At 49.3% G+C, this 24,233-nt stretch overlaps 2 protein-coding genes across 3 annotated transcripts in view; both read left to right on the forward strand.

Annotated features, from left to right (window-relative positions):
* LOC141047235 (uncharacterized) overlaps nt 1-24,233 on the forward strand; it is a 376,268-nt gene that overhangs the window by 172,138 nt on the left and 179,897 nt on the right. The window lies entirely within an intron of this gene.
* Nucleotides 11,898-24,233, forward strand: part of LOC141047227 (uncharacterized) — a 480,556-nt gene continuing 468,220 nt past the window's right edge. The window contains exons 1-2 of the mRNA XM_073542181.1: nt 11,898-12,014; nt 21,430-21,551. The gene's annotated coding sequence lies outside the window, so the exon portion shown is untranslated. The remainder of the gene's footprint in view (nt 12,015-21,429; nt 21,552-24,233) is intronic.

The following is a 24,233-nucleotide window of genomic DNA, read 5'->3' on the forward strand; positions in this document are numbered from 1 at the left end:
TATAATGAGGCCTCACTGTACAGGAGAGACCGGAGCGAGGAGCAGGGGCCTGATCACAAGAGCTGACAATCTGAGGAAACAGCAATGCTGAATAACAGTCTACACTGCGTCACTAGATGCTTATACAGGAGTATAATGAGGCCTCACTGTACAGGAGAGACCGGAGCGAGGAGCGGGGGCCTGATCACAAGAGCTGACAATCTGAGGAAACAGCAATGCTGAATAACAGTCTACACTGCGTCACTAGATCCTTATACAGGGGTATAATGAGGCCTCACTGTACAGGAGAGACCGGAGCGAGGAGCAGGGGCCTGATCACAAGAGCTGACAATCTGAGGAGACAGCAATGCTGAATTACAGTCTACACTGCGTCACTAGATCCTTATACAGGGGTATAATGAGGCCTCACTGTACAGGAGAGACCGGAGCGAGGAGCAGGGGCCTGATCACAAGAGCTGACAATCTGAGGAAACAGCAATGCTGAATAACAGTCTACACTGCGTCACTAGATCCTTATAAAGGGGTATAATGAGGCCTCACTGTACAGGAGAGACCGGAGCGAGGAGCGGGGGCCTGATCACAAGAGCTGACAATCTGAGGAAACAGCAATGCTGAATAACAGTCTACACTGCATCACTAGATCCTTATACAGGGGTATAATGAGGCCTCACTGTACAGGAGAGACCGGAGCGAGGAGCAGGGGCCTGATCACAAGAGCTGACAATCTGAGGAGACAGCAATGCTGAATTACAGTCTACACTGCGTCACTAGATCCTTATACAGGGGTATAATGAGGCCTCACTGTACAGGAGAGACCGGAGCGAGGAGCGGGGGCCTGATCACAAGAGCTGACAATCTGAGGAAACAGCAATGCTGAATAACAGTCTACACTGCATCACTAGATCCTTATACAGGGGTATAATGAGGCCTCACTGTACAGGAGAGATAGGCGCGAGGAGCAGGGGTCTGATCACAAGAGCTCACAATCTGAGGAAACGACAGTGCTGAATAACAGTCTACACTGCATCACTAGATCCTTATACAGGGGTATAATGAGGCCTCACTGTACAGGAGAGAGCGGAGCGAGGAGCAGGGGTCTGATCACAAGAGCTGACAATCTGAGGAAACAGCAATGCTGAATAACAGTCTACACTGCATCATTAGATCCTTATACAGGGGTATAATGAGGCCTCACTGTACAGGAGAGACCGGAGCGAGGAGCAGGGGCCTGATCACAAGAGCTGACAATCTGAGGAAACAGCCATGCTGAATAACAGTCTACACTGCGTCACTAGATCCTTACACAGGAGTATAATAAGGCCTCACTGTACAGGAGAGACCAGAGCGAGGAGTCGGGGCCTGATCACAAGAGCTGACAATCTGAGGAAACGACAGTGCTGAATAACAGTCTACACTGCGTCACTAGATCCTTATACAGGAGTATAATGAGGCCTCACTGTACAGGAGAGACCGGAGCGAGGAGCTGGGGCCTGATCACAAGAGCTGACAATCTGAGGAAACAGTGTCGGGATCCCTCAGATTACTCTTTCATCTGAAGGACCGATTTTCTTAGGTGTGAAGCACCATATGTCTCTAATCAATTGCTCCGTCGAGAAGGATAACACAGACATAAGCTGTATAATACCACTCGGGATGCCTGCTGAGCGCCTCTGGCTTATCAGTTAGGCTTCCGTCTTTTATAGTAAAGAATTTAAACATTTTACAGACATGCGCAGTACAAATGATTTTACAACTTGTTTTCGACAAAGAAAGTCATTTAGGCGAAAAAGCAGAGGTATTTGACCTTGGTTCACAAGGGAGATGTCTGAGACATCTCCTCGAAGAAAAGATAAGGTTTTAAAACAAGAGAATGCAACATAGACAGAACTCAATTTAACTCCTTCAGTTCTTATCATTCCCCCCTTTGACATCTTCATTTTCCACAATCTGGAACACTGGATCCTGCAACAACAGCGGATAGTGGCTCGTTCACCAGGTACTATCCCAGGCCGACGGGTTTCCCAAGGGAGACAGGTCTTCTACCTTCTCCATCCCCCAGATACTGAAGCCACGTCCATCATTGCAAGAGTACGCTCCTTCATGCCAGAAATGAGATGTCAATCTAGGACTCAAAGGAATAATAGTTAAATTCTTGTTGTTTACAGTCAAACTTCCTTATCTATTTCTACATCTTTTCTTGCATACAGAGATACACCAAAAAACAAGTTTCAATAGCACATATATTACGAAGATACAAACAACAATACGTAATAGACTTAGTATAATCCCAGCTATCCAGCCTCCAATACCCTTAAACCAATTAGCTGGATTAAGAAAGGAGAATGTATCTGACCACCAACTATCCTTAGTACGATCATTGTCTTTATCGTACTGATCTCTAAGTTTATGTACATCCTCTATTTTTAATTTTAACTTTATAATGCTGTTGGGATCTATATAATGACAGCAAGCTGGTCCGATGACTTGACACATACCTCCTTGCGCTGCAGTTAAATAATCTAATACTATGGTATGCTGATTAGTGGCTATGATGAGCTGATTTTGGACAGCAACGGTGGTGTTCAATATATCCAATATATCCCATATTTGGTCATCTAAGTAATCTGTAGCCCTGACTAATTTATCCCACATTTGAGTAATCATAGGATAAATAAAAATAGAACTGACAATTTTATTAGCCACACTCATCTGCACTATATGTGGTCTCCCAGAGAGGCGAGGTGTATTGTCAGCAGCTCTTTTGTACAACGTGTGTTTAGGTATGCTCTGAGTATTCAACTGGTCATTCGGAATAACAAAGGTAGCTGGAGTCAAACGACCCAGAGTACAAGCACCTTTTACCCCTACTGGCAACCATTTATATGCATTGTCTCCACATACCCAGAACATGTCACTAGGTAGGTCCCATAGGGCTGAATGTTGTAATACCAGTCTATGGACTAAATCTATGAACGCAGATACATTCTGAAGCATACACCAATTTGGAAGTTGTCCTAGAGGGCTACAATACCCTACATCGGGATTTCCACAGGTGGGAGTTCCTTTCTCATATCCAGATGACTCGTTGCAAGGTATATTACCTGAAATATTAAAACAAGTTTCATTATTGCCCTGGGGAAATAAATTGGAATACTCCCAGGACGTGTTATGCAACCTTCTTTCTAGCAGTATTGGTTTGAAGGCATCAGTAGAGTGGGAAGTTACATTAAAACTAACTTGTAGGCCATACATTGGAATTTGCCCCAGGTAGGTTAATCGAGTTCTATTCCTGGGTACCCAAGCCCCCCCTTTATATGCCAGATATTGAAGGTATGTATTACTTCCTGAAAGATTACCCTGCCACCAAGGGTATCCTACCCATCCCACAATAGGTATTCCAACAGTTGTGTTCCATAACTTCACATTATTTGTGGCATTATTAGCAAGTGTATCAGAACAACTGGTCCAGGCAAATAATTCCTCGGGTGGCACAGGAATAACAAGGAACGGAATACTAGTGGCTGATACTGGTGAATGTGTGCAGATCCAGCAAATGATTTGACCAATCATTCAGTAATTTTTTCATGATGTTGTATAAACTTATTATTCAAGGACATTGGAGAATTTAGATTGTCCCACGCAGCTACCATTATTACAGAAAATGCAACAAAACCAAACCAAAACATTATGCACTCTTATGCTTTGTTAATTCCTGTGGCTAGTTTGCAATGCGATGCCTGGATCCAGGTTGGTCGTCCTTCCAACTTAACAGAAGTAGGCGTTGTTAGGAGTACTTGGTAAGGTCCTTGATATCGGGGTTCAAGGGTCTTCTGGAGTGTTTCTTGACATATACGTAATCACCAGGTTGTAGACAGTGATTCCTTCCACACTATCTGGATCTGGAATGGAAGAGAAAACTAGAGAATGCATTTGAGTTAAATGCTTTTGCAACTGGATTACATAACTTGTCAAATTATCCACATTGAGTGTTAAGACCTGTGGGTAGTACAACCCTGTGTTCGGTGGTCTTCCAAACAGTATCTCGAAGGGTGACAGTTTAGCTTTCCCCGTGGGTGTGTACCTTACTGAGAATAATGCTAATGGGAGACACTCTGGCCATGGTTTATGGGTTTGTTCCATGGTTTTCTGTATTTTCAATTTTAGTGTCCCGTTCATTCTCTCTACCTTCCCTGAACTCTGTGGGTGGTAGGGTGTATGAAATGCTTGTTCTACACCTATCATTTGCATTACATTTTGCATTACCTCAGCAGTAAAGTGTGTACCTCTGTCTGATTCAATTGTTTCAGGGACACCGAATCGTGGTATTAGTTCCATCACCAGTTTCTTTGCAGTGGCTCGAGCTGTAGCCGTTTTCACCGGGTAGGCCTCTGGCCATCCAGAGAAGAGATCTACACATACTAGGATATTTGCATACACTCCTACCTTGGTAGCTGTATGTCGTCAATCTGCCGTCTCTGAAACGGGTAGAGAGGCCTAGGTGTCGCTTTCTTAGGGACTTTTACTGTTTTACCTGGGTTGTGCTGTGCACAGATGAGGCATGATTGTACAAGTTTCGCGGCTGCGCAACTGAAGCCAGGAGCGATCCAGAAGGCATCTACCATGGCACACATGTGACTTTTTGAGGTGTGATTGGGGCCATGTGCTGCTTGCGCCATGATTGGGAACAGGGACTTTGGTGGGCACATTTTATCCTTATTCTCCCATACTCCATTTGAGTTCAGCTCAGCTCCCAGTCTCCCCCCGGTGTACCTTCTCTGTTTGGGCAGCCTTTTGCTGGAGGGATTTCAGGACATCTAGACCCAATGTGGCTGGAATACGCTGACTCCCCGCCACCGTCCACTGCTCTCTCTAGGCCGCCTTGTGCTATTTTAGCAGCCTCGTTCGCCCTTCTATTGCCTTCTACCTCCACGGAGTCACCTTTGTGTGTGCTTTTACCTTGACAATGCCAACCTGGACTGGTAACATCAATGCCTCCATCAATTGTTTCACCAGCTCTGCATTTTTAATGGGCTTCGAATCTGTGAAAATATTAGCGACTTTACCTGCAGCGGCTCTACACGCCTCAGTGAGTGCCTTCAACTCTGCCTCCTGCGCCGACATGTGAGGAGAGAGTGGTTCCGCTCGGATTACCTCATGTGAGGATACTACTGCATATCCAGTGTAGAATCGTCCATCCTGGTGGTATCTGGGGCCATCTACAAAAAAGAAACTCAAAGTCTGCATTAGGAACAGGTTTTTCATGAATGTGTGCAAACCCAACTGTCTCCTGACTCATCAGTTCTATGCAGACATGTTCATGCGTCATGTCAAAGTATCCTTCCTCACTTGCCAATACGGTCACCAATTCCCCCTTTTCTGAATCCACAGGCAGGAGGGTGGCTGGATTCAGAACGTTACATCTTTTGAGGAGTGACATACTCAGGAATTAGTAGAGCACACTCAAGTCGGAGCTGTCTGGCCATAGACAGATGTTTTGGTTGAACTTGTAGGAGTATGGCATGGATGTCATGTGGGGAATAGATTGTCAAAAGAAACGTCAGTGTCATCTCACATGCCTTCCCTATTACGTCTCCACTTTTTTCCTTGTGCTCCAGCATACATGACAGGTCGTTTTATTGTCCTTGTTTGCTCAATTTCTTTAGCTACCTTAAGGAGGTCTTTCGGATCTACATGTCTCCATTCAGGTCTGGCTGTCTGTACTGCGTCTCGTAAGTCTTTGTTCATACCGTCAATGAATGCATTCACCAGTATTCTAACATCAAGTGGGTTTATGCAAATGTACCCCATATCTGCCCATTTCAGCTGTAACCGTCCAAAGTACATCTCTACTCTCTCTCCTTTTTGCTGTGTCACATTAGTCAGGAGTACGGACTGCTCTGATTGTTCCACTGCAGCCCATTGTCTTAGTGACTCACAGTACGTCTCCCCAGATCGTGCAGATTTATCATCCATGCCCCAAGCCTGATTCTTTGTCACATCTGTGTGTCTTAATTATATGATCTAGTGCGTCACCTGCCTTTAAACTCACCAACCTCTCTAGGTCTGCCCAGGTACACTTATATGTCTGCTGTACTTCCTTTATGTGTCTGTAAAACGGGAATGGTTGGTCTTCAGGGGCAGGCAGCTGCTTCAGCAAAGCTAGCTGGTCAGAGGGGCTCCAGGGATAATACACCTGCATCTTTCTTATTCTAGTCACACTTCTAGGTCCTGATGGGGTTGGCCGTCTGATGTCTACTGTCAGCTTACTCCTCAAGGGCCAATGTCCCCACTACCCACTATCCACACTATTATGTCAGCTTCTTATGATCTAGTCTGGATAGGATTTAGTGCAATTCTCTTAGGTCAGTAGCACAGGTCACACAAGTAGCTATTCAGTCTGGGTTTGTCTGAGTCTGACCACAGTGTTTACAAGTCCATCTGTTTTGTCTGGGTCTCTGGTTACACTTTGTCAATCAAACATTCATAATACACCTTCCACACTGCTGCACATTCTCAAGCATCATTTATTCACTTGCTATTTTCTTCCCTTGTCTGTGCCTTTTTGTACATCCAAACATTCACACTCTGGTATTTTTGCCTTTTTCAATATTTGTCCCACTTGTTTTACTGCTTCCTTCCTTCTCTGTCTCTTGTAATTTGACACAATTTGCTATACAAATCAATCACACAACTAGAAGCAGGTTCAAACACATTAATGACCAAGCAATCACTTACAATTCCCTTCTAAATTAGGCACCATATCTTACTTTTAACTTCCAATCTTCAATTAAGTACTGTTGCTTTAAAATGCACAAATCTTTCAGCGTGTACCTTACGGATAGAATTACAGAGAATTTTGAGCACAGCTCACACTCAGCAGAGATAAGAGCGAAGGGAGAAGAAAAACTACGCAGCGGTATCATTCCCCCCTCCCGTCAGAATGCAGCGTCGTCCTTCACAGAATTCTGTAGTTCTTTAGACTTATCAAAATCAATTTCTACAAAGAAACTCAAAATCACGGGATTTCACTGTAAGGGCAGATAACTGTATAATGAGATTAACCATGCCTTGCCCTTTTTCTGGCCAAATGCATTCAGGAAACTTTACAATGTAATGCCACATATAACACGAACTATATCATTACTCAATTCATTCAATCTCAGATGTAGATTTGAAATATCTATAACGCATCTGTCCGGGATTCCACCACAACTAGAAAGGTCACAAATCTCTTGACACAAAAACGATGTGTGATGATTCATTCATACGTGCTCATTCACTGATTTTTTTTTTTTTTACTCAATTACTCATCTCTCATCTTATTCAGAGGTTCTCATAGACATATATACAAGGATTCACACAGCCTGCCTATCTTGCACTTTGGATTTGATTAATACTTTTTCCAGGTTCTTTGCTGCACTACTTCCATATCTATCCTCAATTATATCACATAACCGATTTCCTTCTTCAGGTGTCTTTCCCTGACTGTTCCCCATCTTATCTTTTATTCTTATCCTGTCTCTCTTGTTGTCTTCCTGTTAGTCCCCTGCCTTAGGTGGTGTATTGGGTAAGCTCAAGACTAGGCTCTACTATACCTCGTTACCTTCTTCCTAAGGTGCTAACAGGCTAAATGGAGTGTCTGTTCCTCGGTGTACTACGTGTTTCGTGTACTTATATGCTATGTAGCATCCGAACAGAAATACTCCCACAACACACAGGATTGTAAATAAAGTGTCCATCTACTGGGGTTCTTCAGTCATATCCTGTCACAGGCTCATTTCACGGTCCTGTGCTCATTCGGTCACACTCTTATCTGTCACAAGGTTTATTCGTAAAGGGTGTTGATTTAAGCTTAGGCGGTGACCTCCCCGAAAGGACGCTGTCACATGGCCCAGTTAGGCAATATCACCACTCTTTGAACGAATACCTACTGTGCAGCTTATTTTTCTACTTTCCACAACCTTTCAAATCAAAGTAGCCATTCAACAACCTCCTCTATTCCTAGTGCGGAATCGTCTATTGTGAAAAACTTGTCCGTCCGGGCTGCGCAGTATGAACTGTTCACCCAGCCTTATATTCCGTAATGTCAGACCTCTCCCATTTTGATTTGCATCAGCTCTTTTTCTAAAAATAGCTGTGCACAGACAGAACCTACAGTAACCTCTCATTCGAGCAGAAATTACATATGCGTGTCACACCCGATTTCCTCAGAGTTCTTATATGGACCTGATTTTACGGCCCCCTCCTCTACTAGATTCCCCTTTATACGGACCTTAGTTATAATGATAGATTATGAAGAGCAGAGAAGAGAAAAATTGATCTCTTACCTGGCCAGGTGTTTAGGTCTGCTGTTCACAATTTCATCAGTAACTGGAGTGGTCTGTAGATCGGGTAGTCTTGGAGAGGTGCCTATATCAGGTCCCTGTTTCGGGCGCCAGGAAACTGTCGGGATCCCTCAGATTACTCTTTCATCTGAAGGACCGATGTTCTTAGGTGTGAAGCACCATATGTCTCTAATCAATTGCTCCGTCGAGAAGGATAACACAGACATAAGCTGTATAATACCACTCGGGATGCCTGCTGAGCGCCTCTGGCTTATCAGTTAGGCTTCCGTCTTTTATAGTAAAGAATTTAAACATTTTACAGACATGCGCAGTACAAATGATTTTACAACTTGTTTTCGACAAAGAAAGTCATTTAGGCGAAAAAGCAGAGGTATTTGACCTTGGTTCACAAGGGAGATGTCTGAGACATCTCCTCAAAGAAAAGATAAGGTTTTAAAACAAGAGAATGCAACATAGACAGAACTCAATTTAACTCCTTCAGTTCTTATCAACAGCAATGCTGAATAACAGTCTACACTGCGTCACTAGACCCTTATACAGGTGTATAATGAGGCCTCACTGTACAGGAGAGACCGGAGCGATGAGCAGGGGCCTGATCACAAGAGCTGACAATCTGAGGACACAAAAATGCTGAATAACAGTCTACACTGCGTCACTAGATCCTTATACAGGGGTATAATGAGGCCTCACTGTACAGGAGAGACCGGAGCGAGGAGCAGGGGCCTGATCACAAGAGCTGACAATCTGAGGAAACAGCAATGCTGAATAACAGTCTACACTGCGTCACTAAATCCTTATACAGGGGTATAATGAGGCCTCACTGTACAGGAGAGACCGGAGCGAGGAGCAGAGGCCTGATCACAAGAGCTGACAATCTGAGGAAACAGCCATGCTGAATAACAGTCTACACTGCGTCACTAGATCCTTATACAGGTGTATAATGAGGCCTCACTGTACAGGAGAGAACGGAGCGAGGAGCGGGGGCCTGATCACAAGAGCTGACAAGCTGAGGAAACAGCAATGCTGAATAACAGTCTACACTGCGTCACTAGATCCTTATACAGGAGTATAATGAGGCCTCACTGTACAGGAGAGACCAGAGCGAGGAGCTGGGGCCTGATCACAAGAGTTGACAATCTGAGGAAACGACAGTCCTGAATAACAGTCTACAATGCGTCACTAGATCCTTATACAGATGTATAATGAGGCCTCACTGTACAGGAGCGACCGGAGCGAGGAGCTGGGGCCTGATCACAAGAGCTGACAATCTGAGGAAACAGCAATGCTGAATAACAGTCTACACTGCGTCACTAAATCCTTATACAGGGGTATAATGAGGCCTCACTGTACAGGAGAGACCGGAGCGAGGAGCAGAGGCCTGATCACAAGAGCTGACAATCTGAGGAAACAGCCATGCTGAATAACAGTCTACACTGCGTCACTAGATCCTTATACAGGTGTATAATGAGGCCTCACTGTACAGGAGAGAACGGAGCGAGGAGCGGGGGCCTGATCACAAGAGCTGACAATCTGAGGAAACAGCAATGCTGAATAACAGTCTACACTGCATCACTAGATCCTTATACAGGGGTATAATGAGGCCTCACTGTACAGGAGAGACCGGAGCGAGGAGCAGAGGCCTGATCACAAGAGCTGACAATCTGAGGAAACAGCCATGCTGAATAACAGTCTACACTGCGTCACTAGATCCTTATACAGGGGTATAATGAGGCCTCACTGTACAGGGGAGACCGGAGCGAGGAGCGGGGGCCTGATCACAAGAGCTGACAATCTGAGGAAGCAGCAATGCTGAATAACAGTCTACACTGCGTCACTAGATCCTTATACAGGGGTATAATGAGGCCTCACTGTACAGGAGAGACCGGAGCGAGGAGCAGGGGCCTGATCACAAGAGCTGACAATCTGAGGAAACAGCAATAATGAATAACAGTCTACACTGCGTCACTAGATCCTTATACAGGGGTATAATGAGGCCTCACTGTACAGGAGAGACCGGAGCGAGGAGCAGGGGCCTGATCACAAGAGCTGACAATCTGAGGAAACAGCAATGCTGAATAACAGTCTACACTGCGTCACTAGATCCTTATACAGGGGTATAATGAGGCCTCACTGTACAGGAGAGACCGGAGCGAGGAGCAGGGGCCTGATAACAAGATCTGACAATCTGAGGACACAGCAATGCTGAATTACAGTCTACACTGCGCCACTAGATCCTTATACAGGGGTATAATGAGGCCTCTCTGTACAGGAGAGACCGGAGCGAGGAGCAGAGGCCTGAGCACAAGAGCTGACAATCTGAGGAAACAGCAATGCTGAATAACAGTCTACACTGCGTCACTAGATCCTTATACAGGGGTATAATGAGGCCTCTCTGTACAGGAGAGACCGGAGCGAGGAGCAGGGGTCTGATCACAAGAGCTGACAATCTGAGGAGACAGCAATGCTGAATAACAGTCTACACTGCGTCACTAGATCCTTATACAGGGGTATAATGAGGCCTCTCTGTACAGGAGAGACCGGAGCGAGGAGCAGGGGCCTGATCACAAGAGCTGACAATCTGAGGAAACAGCAATGCTGAATAACAGTCTACACTGCGTCACTAGATCCTTATACAGGGGTATAATGAGGCCTCTCTGTACAGGAGAGACCGGAGCGAGGAGCGGAGGCCTGAGCACAAGAGTTGACAATCTGAGGAAACAGCAATGCTGAATAACAGTCTACACTGCATCACTAGATCCTTATACAGGGGTATAATGAGGCCTCACTGTACAGGAGAGACCGGAGCGAGGAGCGGAGGCCTGAGCACAAGAGTTGACAATCTGAGGAGACAGCAATGCTGAATAACAGTCTACACTGCGTCACTAGATCCTTATACAGGGGTATAATGAGGCCTCTCTGTACAGGAGAGACCGGAGCGAGGAGCGGAGGCCTGAGCACAAGAGTTGACAATCTGAGGAAACAGCAATGCTGAATAACAGTCTACACTGCGTCACTAGATCCTTATACAGGGGTATAATGAGGCCTCACTGTACAGGAGAGACCGGAGCGAGGAGCGGAGGCCTGAGCACAAGAGCTGACAATCTGAGGAGACAGCAATGCTGAATAACAGTCTACACTGCGTCACTAGATCCTTATACAGGGGTATAATGAGGCCTCTCTGTACAGGAGAGACCGGAGCGAGGAGCAGGGGCCTGATCACAAGAGCTGACAATCTGAGGAGACAGCAATGCTGAATAACAGTCTACACTGCATCACTAGATCCTTATACAGGGGTATAATGAGGCCTCACTGTACAGGAGAGACCGGAGCGAGGAGCAGGGGCCTGATCACAAGAGCTGACAATCTGAGGAGACAGCAATGCTGAATAACAGTCTACACTGCGTCACTAGATCCTTATACAGGGGACTGATCACAAGAGCTGAATATTAAAAAAAAAGAGCCGGCTCTTTATGGTGAGCGGAGCCGAATGAGCCGGATCGCCCAAAAGAGCGGAACTTTCCATCACTATTCTCTTCTCACCCCCGGAATTGATATCACACCAGGAAGAAGTCCTTACAGTCTAGGCTCCGCCCTTTCCGGTGACATCATTACCTTAAAAAATCAACTCCATTCTCTACCTTGGATATTGTGTTGCGCTCAAGGCTGCTGGTGAGTACATTATTGAGAGACCGCTCTATCTATACAGCAGGGAGAGAGGACTGAGGGGCCGCACACTGTATACAGCAGGGAGAGAGGACACAGGACTCGGTGTGAGAAGAGGAGTGAGGGGCCGCACAATGTATACAGCAGGGAGAGAGGACACGGGACTCGGTGTGAGGAGAGGACTGAGGGGCCGCACACTGTATACAGCAGGGAGAGAGGACACAGGACTCGGTGTGAGGAGAGGACTGAGGGGCCGCACACTGTATACAGCAGGGAGAGAGGACACAGGACTCGGTGTGAGGAGAGGACTGAGGGGCCGCACAATGTATACAGCAGGGAGAGAGGACACAGGACTCGGTGTGAGGAGAGGACTGAGGGGCCGCACAATGTATACAGCAGGGAGAGAGGACACAGGACTCGGTGTGAGGAGAGGACTGAGGGGCCGCACACTGTATACAGCAGGGAGAGAGGACACAGGACTCGGTGTGAGGAGAGGACTGAGGGGCCGCACACTGTATACAGCAGGGAGAGAGGACACAGGACTCGGTGTGAGGAGAGGACTGAGGGGCCGCACAATGTATACAGCAGGGAGAGAGGACACAGGACTCGGTGTGAGGAGAGGACTGAGGGGCCGCACAATGTATACAGCAGAGAGAGAGAGGACACAGGACTCGGTGTGAGGAGAGGACTGAGGGGCCGCACAATGTATACAGCAGGGAGTGAGGACACAGGACTCGGTGTGAGGAGAGGACTGAGGGGCCGCACACTGTATACAGCAGGGAGAGAGGACACAGGACTCGGTGTGAGGAGAGGACTGAGGGGCCGCACAATGTATACAGCAGAGAGAGAGAGGACACAGGACTCGGTGTGAGGAGAGGACTGAGGGGCCGCACACTGTATATAGCAGGGAGAGAGGACACAGGACTCGGTGTGAGGAGAGGACTGAGGGGCCGCACAATGTATACAGCAGGGAGTGAGGACACAGGACTCGGTGTGAGGAGAGGACTGAGGGGCTGCACACTGTATACAGCAGAGAGTGAGGACACAGGACTCGGTGTGAGGAGAGGACTGAGGGGCTTCACACTGTATACAGCAGGGAGTGAGGACACAGGACTCGGTGTGAGGAGAGGACTGAGGGGCCGCACACTGTATACAGCAGAGAGTGAGGACACAGGACTCGGTGTGAGGAGAGGACTGAGGGGCCGCACAATGTATACAGCAGGGAGTGAGGACACAGGACTCAGTGTGAGGAGAGGAGTGAGGGGCCCCACAATGTATACAGCAGAGAGAGAGGACACAGGACTCAGTGTGAGGAGAGGACTGAGGGGCTGCACAATGTATACAGCAGGGAGAGAGGACACAGGACTCGGTGTGAGGAGAGGACTGAGGGGCCGCACAATGTATACAGCAGGGAGTGAGGACACAGGACTCGGTGTGAGGAGAGGACTGAGGGGCTGCACACTGTATACAGCAGAGAGTGAGGACACAGGACTCGGTGTGAGGAGAGGACTGAGGGGCTTCACACTGTATACAGCAGGGAGTGAGGACACAGGACTCGGTGTGAGGAGAGGACTGAGGGGCCGCACACTGTATACAGCAGAGAGTGAGGACACAGGACTCGGTGTGAGGAGAGGAGTGAGGGGCCGCACAATGTATACAGCAGGGAGAGAGGACACAGGACTCTGTGTGAGGAGAGGAGTGAGGTGCTGCAAAATGTATACAGCAGGGAGAGAGGACACAGGACTCGGTTTGAGGAGAGGACTGAGGGGCCGCACAATGTATACAGCAGGGAGAGAGGACACAGGACTCGGTGTGAGGAGAGGACTGAAGGGCCGCACAATGTATACAGCAGGGAGAGAGGACACAGGACTCGGTGTGTGGAGAGGACTGAGGGGCCGCACACTGTATACAGCAGAGAGAGAGGACACAGGACTCGGTGTGAGGAGAGGAGTGAGGGGCCCCACAATGTATAAAGCAGGGAGAGGGGGCACAGGACTCGGTGTGAGGAGAGGACTGAGGGACCGCACAATGTATACAGCAGGGAGCGAGGACACAGGACTCGGTGTGAGGAGAGGACTGAGGGGCCGCACACTGTATACAGCAGAGAGTGAGGACACAGGACTCGGTGTGAGGAGAGGACTGAGGGGCTTCACACTGTATACAGCAGGGAGTGAGGACACAGGACTCTGTGTGAGGAGAGGACTGAGGGGCCGCACAATGTATACAGCAGGGAGAGAGGACACAGGACTCGGTGTGAGGAGAGGACTGAGGGGCCGCACACTGTATACAGCAGAGAGTGAGGACACAGGACTCGGTGTGAGGAGAGGACTGAGGGGCCGCACAATGTATACAGCAGGGAGTGAGGACATAGGACTCGGTGTGAGGAGAGGACTGAGGGGCCGCACACTGTATACAGCAGGGAGAGAGGACACAGGACTCGGTGTGAGGAGAGGAGTGAGGGGCCGCACAATGTATACAGCAGGGAGAGAGGACACAGGACTCTGTGTGAGGAGAGGAGTGAGGTGCTGCAAAATGTATACAGCAGGGAGAGAGGACACAGGACTCGGTTTGAGGAGAGGACTGAGGGGCCGCACAATGTATACAGCAGGGAGAGAGGACACAGGACTCGGTGTGAGGAGAGGACTGAAGGGCCGCACAATGTATACAGCAGGGAGAGAGGACACAGGACTCGGTGTGAGGAGAGGACTGAGGGGCCGCACAATGTATACAGCAGGGAGAGAGGACACAGGACTCGGTGTGAGGAGAGGACTGAGGGGCCGCACACTGTATACAGCAGAGAGTGAGGACACAGGACTCGGTGTGAGGAGAGGACTGAGGGGCTTCACACTGTATACAGCAGGGAGTGAGGACACAGGACTCGGTGTGAGGAGAGGACTGAGGGGACGCACACTGTATACAGCAGAGAGAGAGGACACAGGACTCGGTGTGAGGAGAGGACTGAGGGGCCGCACAATGTATACAGCAGGGAGTGAGGACACAGGACTCGGTGTGAGGGGCCGCACAATGTATACAGCAGGGAGAGAGGACACAGGACTCGGTGTGAGGAGAGGACTGAGGGGCCGCACGATGTATACAGCAGGGAGAGAGGACACAGGACTCGGTGTGAGGAGAGGACTGAGGGGCCGCACGATGTATACAGCAGGGAGAGAGGACACAGGACTCGGTGTGAGGAGAGGACTGAGGGGCCGCACACTGTATACAGCAGAGAGTGAGGACACAGGACTCGGTGTGAGGAGAGGACTGAGGGGCCGCACACTGTATACAGCAGAGAGTGAGGACACAGGACTTGGTGTGAGGAGAGGACTGAGGGGCTTCACACTGTATACAGCAGGGAGTGAGGACACGGGACTCGGTGTGAGGAGAGGACTGAGGGGCCGCACAATGTATACAGCAGGGAGAGAGGACACAGAACTCGGTGTGAGGAGAGGACTGAGGGGCCGCACACTGTATACAGCAGGGAGAGAGGACACAGGACTCGGTGTGAGGAGAGGAGTGAGGGGCCGCACAATGTATACAGCAGGGAGAGATGACACAGGACTCTGTGTGAGGGCTGCAAATTGTATACAGCAGGGAGAGAGGACACAGGACTCTGTGTGAGGAGAGGAGTGAGGTGCTGCAAAATGTATACAGCAGGGAGAGAGGACACAGGACTCGGTTTGAGGAGAGGACTGAGGGGCCGCACAATGTATACAGCAGGGAGAGAGGACACAGGACTCGGTGTGAGGAGAGGACTGAAGGGCCGCACAATGTATACAGCAGGGAGAGAGGACACAGGACTCGGTGTGAGGAGAGGACTGAGGGGCCGCACAATGTATACAGCATGGAGTGAGGACACAGGACTCGGTGTGAGGAGAGGACTGAGGGGAAGCACACTGTATACAACAGGGAGAGAGGACACAGGATTCGGTGTGAGGGGAGGAGTGAGGGGCCGCACAATGTATACAGCAGGGAGTGAGGACACAGGACTCGGTGTGAGGAGAGGACTGAGGGGCCGCACAATGTATACAGCAGGGAGAGAGGACACAGGACTCGGTGTGAGAAGAGGAGTGAGGGGCCGCACAATGTATACAGCAGGGAGTGAGGAGAGGACTGAGGGGCCGCACAATGTATACAGCAGGGAGAGAGGACACAGGACTCGGTGTGAGAAGAGGAGTGAGGGGCCGCACAATGTATACAGCAGGGAGTGAGGACACAGGACTCGGTGTGAGGAGAGGACTGAGGGGCCGCACAATGTATACAGCAGGGAGAGAGGACACAGGACTCGGTGTGAGAAGAGGAGTGAGGGGCCGCACAATGTATACAGCAGGGAGTGAGGACACAGGACTCGGTGTGAGGGGCCGCACAATGTATACAGCAGAGAGAGAGGACACAGGATTCGGTGTGAGGAGAGGACTGAGGGGCCGCACAATGTATACAGCAGGGAGAGAGGACACAGGACTCGGTGTGAGGAGAGGACTGAGGGGCCGCACAATGTATACAGCAGGGAGAGAGGACACAGGACTTGGTGTGAGGAGAGGACTGAGGGGCCACACACTGTATACAGCAGGGAGTGAGGACACAGGACTCGGTGTGAGGAGAGGACTGAGGGACCTCACAATGTATACAGCAGGGAGTGAGGACACAGGACTCGGTGTGAGGAGAGGACTGAGGTGCTGCACAATGTATACAGCAGGGAGAGAGGATACAGGACTCGGTGTGAGGAGAGGACTGAGGGGCCGCACAATGTATACATCAGGGAGAGAGTACACAGGACTCGGTGTGAGGAGAGGACTGAGGGGCCGCATACTGGATACAGCAGGGAGAGAGGACACAGGACTCGGTGTGAGGAGAGGACTGAGGGACCGCACACTGTATACAGCAGGGAGAGAGGACACAGGACTCGGTGTGAGGAGAGGAGTGAGGGGCCGCACAATGTATACAGCAGGGAGAGAGGACACAGGACTCGGTGTGAGGAGAGGACTGAGGGACCGCACACTGTATACAGCAGGGAGAGAGGACACAGGACTCGGTGTGAGGAGAGGACTGAGGGGCCGCACAATGTATACAGCAGGGAGAGAGGATACAGGACTCGGTGTGAGGAGAGGACTGAGGGGCCGCACAATGTATACAGCAGGGAGAGAGGATACAGGACTCGGTGTGAGGAGAGGACTGAGGGGCCGCACAATGTATACAGCAGAGAGTGAGGACACAGAACTCGGTGTGAGGAGAGGACTGAGGGGCCGCACAATGTATACAGCAGGGAGTGAGGACACAGGACTCGGTGTGAGGAGAGGACTGAGGGGCCGCACAATGTATACAGCAGGGAGTGAGGACACAGGACTCGGTGTGAGGAGAGGACTGAGGGGCCGCACACTGTATACAGCAGGGAGAGAGGACACAGGACTCTGTGTGAGGAGAGGACTGAGGGACCGCACAATGTATACAGCAGGGAGAGAGGACACAGGACTCGGTGTGAGGAGAGGACTGAGGGACCGCACACTGTATACAGCAGGGAGAGAGGACACAGGACTCGGTGTGAGGAGAGGACTGAGGGGACGCACAATGTATACAGCAGGGAGTGAGGACACAGGACTCGGTGTGAGGTGAGGACACAGGACTCGGTGTGAGGAGAGGACTGAGGGGACGCACACTGTATACAGCAGGGAGTGAGGACACAGGACTCGGTGTGAGGAGAGGACTGAGGGGCTGCACACTGTATACAGAAGGGAGTGAGGACACAGGACTCGGTGTGAGGAGAGGACTGAGGGGCCGCACACTGTATACAGCAGGGAGTGAGGACACAGGACTCGGTGTGAGGAGAGGACTGAGGGGCCGCACACTGGTATACAGCAGGGAGTGAGGACACAGGACTCGGTGTGAGGAGAGGACTGAGGGGCCGCACACTGTATACAGCAGGGAGTGAGGACACAGGACTCGGTGTGAGGAGAGAACGGAGGGGCTGCACAGTGTATACAGCAGGAAGTGAGGACACAGGACTCGGTGTGAGGAGAGGAGTGAGGGGCCGCACACTGTATACAGCAGGGAGTGAGGACACAGGACTCGGTGTGAGGAGAGGACTGAGGGGCCGCACACTGTATACAGCAGGGAGTGAGGACACAGGACTCGGTGTGAGGGGAGGACTGAGGGGCCGCACAATTTATACAGCAAGGAGTGAGGACACAGGACTCGGTGTGAGGAGAGGACTGAGGGGCCGCACAGTGTATACAGCAGGGAGTGAGGACACAGGACTCGGTGTGAGGAGAGGACTGAGGGGACGCACAATGTATACAGCAGGGAGTGAGGACACAGGACTCGGTGTGAGGAGAGGACTGAGGGGCCGCACACTGTATACAGCAGGGAGAGAGGGCACAGGACTCGGTGTGAGGAGTGAGGGGCCGCACAATGTATACAGCAGGGAGAGAGGGCACAGGACTCTGTGTGAGGAGTGAGGGGCCGCACAATGTATACAGCAGGGAGAGAGGACACAGGACTCGGTGTGAGGAGAGGACCGAGGGGCCGCACAATGTATACAGCAGGGAGTGAGGACACAGGACTCGGTGTGAGGGGCCGCACAATGTATACAGCAGGGAGAGAGAACACAGGACTCGGTGTGAGGAGAGGACTGAGGGGCTGCACACTGTATACAGCAGGGAGAGAGGACACAGGACTCGGTGTGAGGAGAGGACTGAGGGGCTGCACACTGTATACAGCAGAGAGAGCGGACACAGGACTCGGTGTAAGGAGAGGACTGAGGGACCGCACAATGTATACAGAAGGGAGAGAGGGCAGAGGACTCGGTGTCAGCAGAGGACTGAGGGGCCGCACACTGTATACAGCAGGGAGAGAGGACACAGGACTCGGTGTGAGGAGAGGACTGAGGGGCCGCACACTGTATACAGCAGAGAGTGAGGACACAGGACTCGGTGTGAGTGGCCGCACAATGTATACAGCAGGGAGAGAGGACACAGGACTCGGTGTGAGGAGAGGACTGAGGGGCCGCACAATGTATACAGCAGGGAGAGAGGACACAGGACTCGGTGTGAGGAGAGGACTGAGGGGCCGCACACTGTATACAGCAGGTAGAGAGGACACAGGACTCGGTGTGAGGAGAGGACTGAGGGGACGCACAATGTATACAGCAGGGAGAGAGGACACAGGACTCGGTGTGAGGAGAGGACTGAGGGGCCGCACAATGTATACAGCAGGGAGTGAGGACACAGGACTCGGTGTGAGGAGAGGACTGAGGGGCCGCACACTGTATACAGCAGGGAGAGAGGACACAGGACTCGGTGTGAGGAGAGGACTGAGGGGACGCACAATGTATACAGCAGGGAGTGAGGACACAGGACTCAGTGTGAGGGGCCGCACAATGTATACAGCAGGGAGAGAGAACACAGGACTCGGTGTGAGGAGAGGACTGAGGGGCCGCACAATGTATACAGCAGGGAGTGAGGACACAGGACTCGGTGTGAGGAGAGGACTGAGGGGCCGCACACTGTATACAGCAGGGAGAGAGGACACAGGACTCGGTGTGAGGGGCCGCACAATGTATACAGCAGGGAGAGAGAACACAGGACTCGGTGTGAGGAGAGGACTGAGGGGCCGCACAATGTATACAGCAGGGAGAGAGGGCACGGGACTCGGTGTGAGGAGAAGACTGAGGGGCCGCACAATGTATACAGCAGGGAGTGAGGACACAGGATTCGGTGTGACGGGAGGACTGAGGGGCTGCACACTGTATACAGCAGGGAGTGAGGACACAGGACTCGGTGTGAGGAGAGGACTGAGGGGCTGCACACTGTATACAGCAGGGAGTGAGGACACAGGACTCGGTGTGAGGAGAGGACTGAGGGGCCGCACACTGTATACAGCAGGGAGTGAGGACACAGGACTCGGTGTGAGGAGAGGACTGAGGGGCCGCACCCTGTATACAGCAGAGAGTGAGGACACAGGACTCGGTGTGAGGAGAGGACTGAGGGGACGCACACTGTATACAGCAGGGAGTGATGACACAGGACTCGGTGTGAGGAGAAGACTGAGGGGCCGCGCACTGTTTACAGCAGGGAGTGAGGACACAGGACTCGGTGTGAGGAGAGAACTGAGGGGCTGCACAGTGTATACAGCAGGGAGTGAGGACACAGGACTCGGTGTGAGGAGAGGACTGAGGGGCCGCACAATGTATACAGCATGGAGTGAGGACACAGGACTCGGTGTGAGGAGAGGACTGAGGGGACGCACAATGTTTACAGCAGGGAGTGAGGACACAGAACTCGGTGTGAGGGGCCGCACAATGTATACAGCAGGGAGAAAGGACACAGGACTCGGTGTGAGGAGAGGACTGAGGGGCCGCACAATGTATACAGCATGGAGTGAGGACACAGGTCGTTGCTGGAGGCTCCATTATTTTCTATGTGGAGTGAGGCTCTGCGGGTGGAGGTCGGTGCTGGAGGCTCCATTATTCTCTATGTGTCGTGCGGCTCTGCGGGTGGATGTCGGTGCTGGAGGCTCCATTATTCTCTATGTGTCGTGCGGCTCTGCGGGTGGAGGTCGGTGCTGGAGGCTCCATTATTCTCTATGTGGAGTGTTGCTCTGCGGGTGGGGGTAGGTGCTGGAGGCCCCATTATTCTCTATGTGGAGTGCGGCTCTGCGGGTGGAGGTCGGTGCCGGAGGCTCAATTATTCTCTATGTGGAGTGAGGCTCTGCAGGTGGAAGCTCCACACCAGGACTGTAGCAGGCAAAGACCCCAATATCCACAGGTGTTCCTTCTAATTGGGGTGAAACTATCCCCTCTAATAATCCTCGGACAGTTCTGACAAACACGGAAAAGTGCCCCTTCATGGAGTTGACAGAAAGTCTGTTTAGTCACTTTAGCTTCATAGTATCTGCTCTAATCCAATGGTGAGAGAGAGATTTACCCTGAAGAGTTACAAATTGTATGGTTGGTATAAAATGTTTATATTTAGGGGGTTTTTATTTGCCGCCTTATAACAATGACAATGGTTTTTTTTTCCTTTTTCGCTGATACATACAAGGGCTGTGGAGTCGGAGTCGGTGCTCATTTTGGTGGAGTTGGAGTCGGTATAAAATGGACCGACTCCGACTCCTAAAATATATAATAAATTGGGTACAGTAGTTCAATGCAGAATATGCTGAATATTTTTTCATAGGAATTTGGGAAAGTTATGAAATGTCCTATAAATGACTGTTCTATTCCTGATCTAAGGCTACATTCACACACAGCGTTTTTGAGCTCATAGATGTTTTCAATATCAAAAGCAGATTAGAAATCTGCTCTATCTATATATCCATTTATCCATATTTGTCTATCCATATCATATCTGTACCAAAAAGAATGAAAGCCGGATAGCACACAGACTAACACTAACACTTCTTTTTTTTTTTTTTTTTTTTTTTTTTTTAGCACCAGTCAGGTACACCTCATAGCTGCCCAAAAGGACGCCCAGGACAGGCATTGCTCGTCTTCAGTAACACCAACTGATAGTTGGAATAAATAGACTGCATTCATCACCACATCTTCTTAAGGTGCAGGCTTTATTTTCAACTGTAGGGGTGTGAAGTATGAGGTTCTGCAGCAGCTGAGGTGTGCAGTATGAAATTCTGCGGAACAGTATGAGATTCTGCCCCCAGGTTTGATCCTGGCTACGCCCATAGTGTGAATGAAGCCTGAGGATCTAGGCTTTATCTTAGCAGAGATAAGTCATTGTGTGTGTGTGTGTGTATATATATATATATATATATATATATATATATATATATATATATATATATATATATATATATATATATATATATATACATACAGTGGGGGAAAAAAAGTATTTAGTCAGTCAGCAATAGTGCAAGTTCCACCACTTAAAAAGATGAGAGGCGTCTGTAATTAACATCATAGGTAGACCTCAACTATGGGAGACAAACTGAGAAAAAAAATCCAGAAAATCACATTGTCTGTTTTTTTTTTTTTTCATTTTATTTGCATATTATGGTGGAAAATAAGTATTTGGTTAGAAACAAAATTTCATCTCAATACTTTGTGATATATCCTTTGTTGGCAATGACAGAGGTCAAACGTTTTCTGTAAGTCTTCACAAGGTTGCCACACACTGTTGTTGGTATGTTGGCCCATTCCTCCATGCAGATCTCCTCTAGAGCAGTGATGTTTTTGGCTTTTCGCTTGGCAACACGGACTTTCAACTCCCTCCAAAGGTTTTCTATAGGGTTGAGATCTGGAGGCTGGCTAGGCCACTCCAGGACCTTGAAATGCTTCTTACGAAGCCACTCCTTCGTTGCCCTGGCGGTGTGCTTTGGATCATTGTCATGTTGAAAGACCCAGCCACGTTTCATCTTCAATGCCCTTGCTGATGGAAGGAGGTTTGCACTCAAAATCTCACGATACATGGCCCCATTCATTCTTTCATGTACCCGGATCAGTCGTCCTGGTCCCTCAGAGAAACAGCCCCAAAGCATGATGTTTCCACCACCATGCTTTACAGTAGGTATGTTGTGTGATGGATGCAACTCAGTATTCTTTTTCCTCCAAACACGACAAGTTGTGTTTCTACCAAACAGTTCCAGTTTGGTTTTTTCAGACCATAGGACATTCTCCCAAAACTCCTCTGGATCATCCAAATGCTCTCTAGCAAACTTCAGACTGGCCCGGACATGTACAGGCTTAAGCAGTGGGACACGTCTGGCACTGCAGGATCTGAGTCCATGGTGGCGTAGTGTGTTACTTATGGTAGGCCTTGTTACATTGGTCCCAGCTCTCTGCAGTTCATTCACTAGGTCCCCCCGCGTGGTTCTGGGATTTTTGCTCACCGTTCTTGTGATCATTCTGACCCCACGGGGTGGGATTTTGCTTGGAGCACCAGATCGAGGGAGATTATCAGTGGTCTTGTATGTCTTCCATTTTCTAATTATTGCTCCCACAGTTGATTTCTTCACTCCAAGCTGGTTGGCTATTGCAGATTCAGTCTTCCCAGCCTGGTGCAGGGCTACAATTTTGTTTCTGGTGTCCTTTGACAGCTCTTTGGTCTTCACCATAGTGGAGTTTGGAGTCAGACTGTTTGAGGGTGTGCACAGGTGTCTTTTTATACTGATAACAAGTTTAAACAGGTGCCATTACTACAGGTAATGAGTGGAGGAAAGAGGAGACTCTTAAAGAAGAAGTTACAGGTCTGTGAGAGCCAGAAATCTTGATTGCTTGTTTCTGACCAAATACTTATTTTCCACCATAATATGCAAATAAAATGAAAAAAAAACAGACAATGTGATTTTCTGGATTTTTTTTTCTCAGTTTGTCTCCCATAGTTGAGGTCTACCTATGATGTAAATTACAGACGCCTCTCATCTTTTTAAGTGGTGGAACTTGCACTATTGCTGACTGACTAAATACTTTTTTTCCCCACTGTATGTGTGTACAGACCAAAAGTTTGGACACACCTTCTCAATCAAAGCTTTTTCTTTATTTTCATGACTATGAAAATCGTAGATTCACTCTGAAGGCATCAAAGCTATGAAATAACACATGTGAAATTATATAATTAACAAAAAAGTGTGAAACAACTGAAAATAATGTGTCTTATATTCTAGGTTCTTCAAAGTAGCCACCTTTGAGCTTCAAGAGGTAGTCACCGGAAATGGTTTTCACTTCACAGGTGTGCCCTGTCAGGTTTAATAAGTGGGATTTCTTGCCTTATGAATGAGGTTGGGACCATCAGTTGTGTTGTGCAGAAGTCTGGTGGATACACAGGTGATAGTCCTACTGAATACACTGTTAGAATTTGTATTATGGCAAGAAAAAAGCAGCTGAGTAAAGAAAAACGAGTGGCCATCATTACTTTAAGAAATGAAGGTTAGTCAGTCTGAAAAATTGGGAAAACTTTGAAAGTGTCCCCAAGTGCATTGGCAAAAACCATCAAGCGCTACAAAGAAACTGGCTCACATGAGGACCGCCCCAGGAAAGCAAGACAAAGAGTCATCTCTGCTGCAGAGGATAAGTTCATCCTAGTCTCCATCCTCAGAAATCGCAGGTTAACAGCAGCTCAGATTAGAGACCAGGTCAATGCCACACAGAGTTCTAACAGCAGACACAGAGGAGACTTTGTGCAGCAGGCCTTCATTGTAAAATACCTGCTAGGAAACCACTGCTAAGGACAGGCCACAAGCAGAAGAGACTTGTTTGCGCTAGAGAACACAAGGAATGGA

Source organism: Dendrobates tinctorius, unplaced genomic scaffold (genome assembly GCF_039654945.1).
Source record: "Dendrobates tinctorius isolate UK_male_01 unplaced genomic scaffold, ASM3965494v1 ptg000126l, whole genome shotgun sequence".
NCBI lineage: Eukaryota > Metazoa > Chordata > Amphibia > Anura > Dendrobatidae > Dendrobates > Dendrobates tinctorius.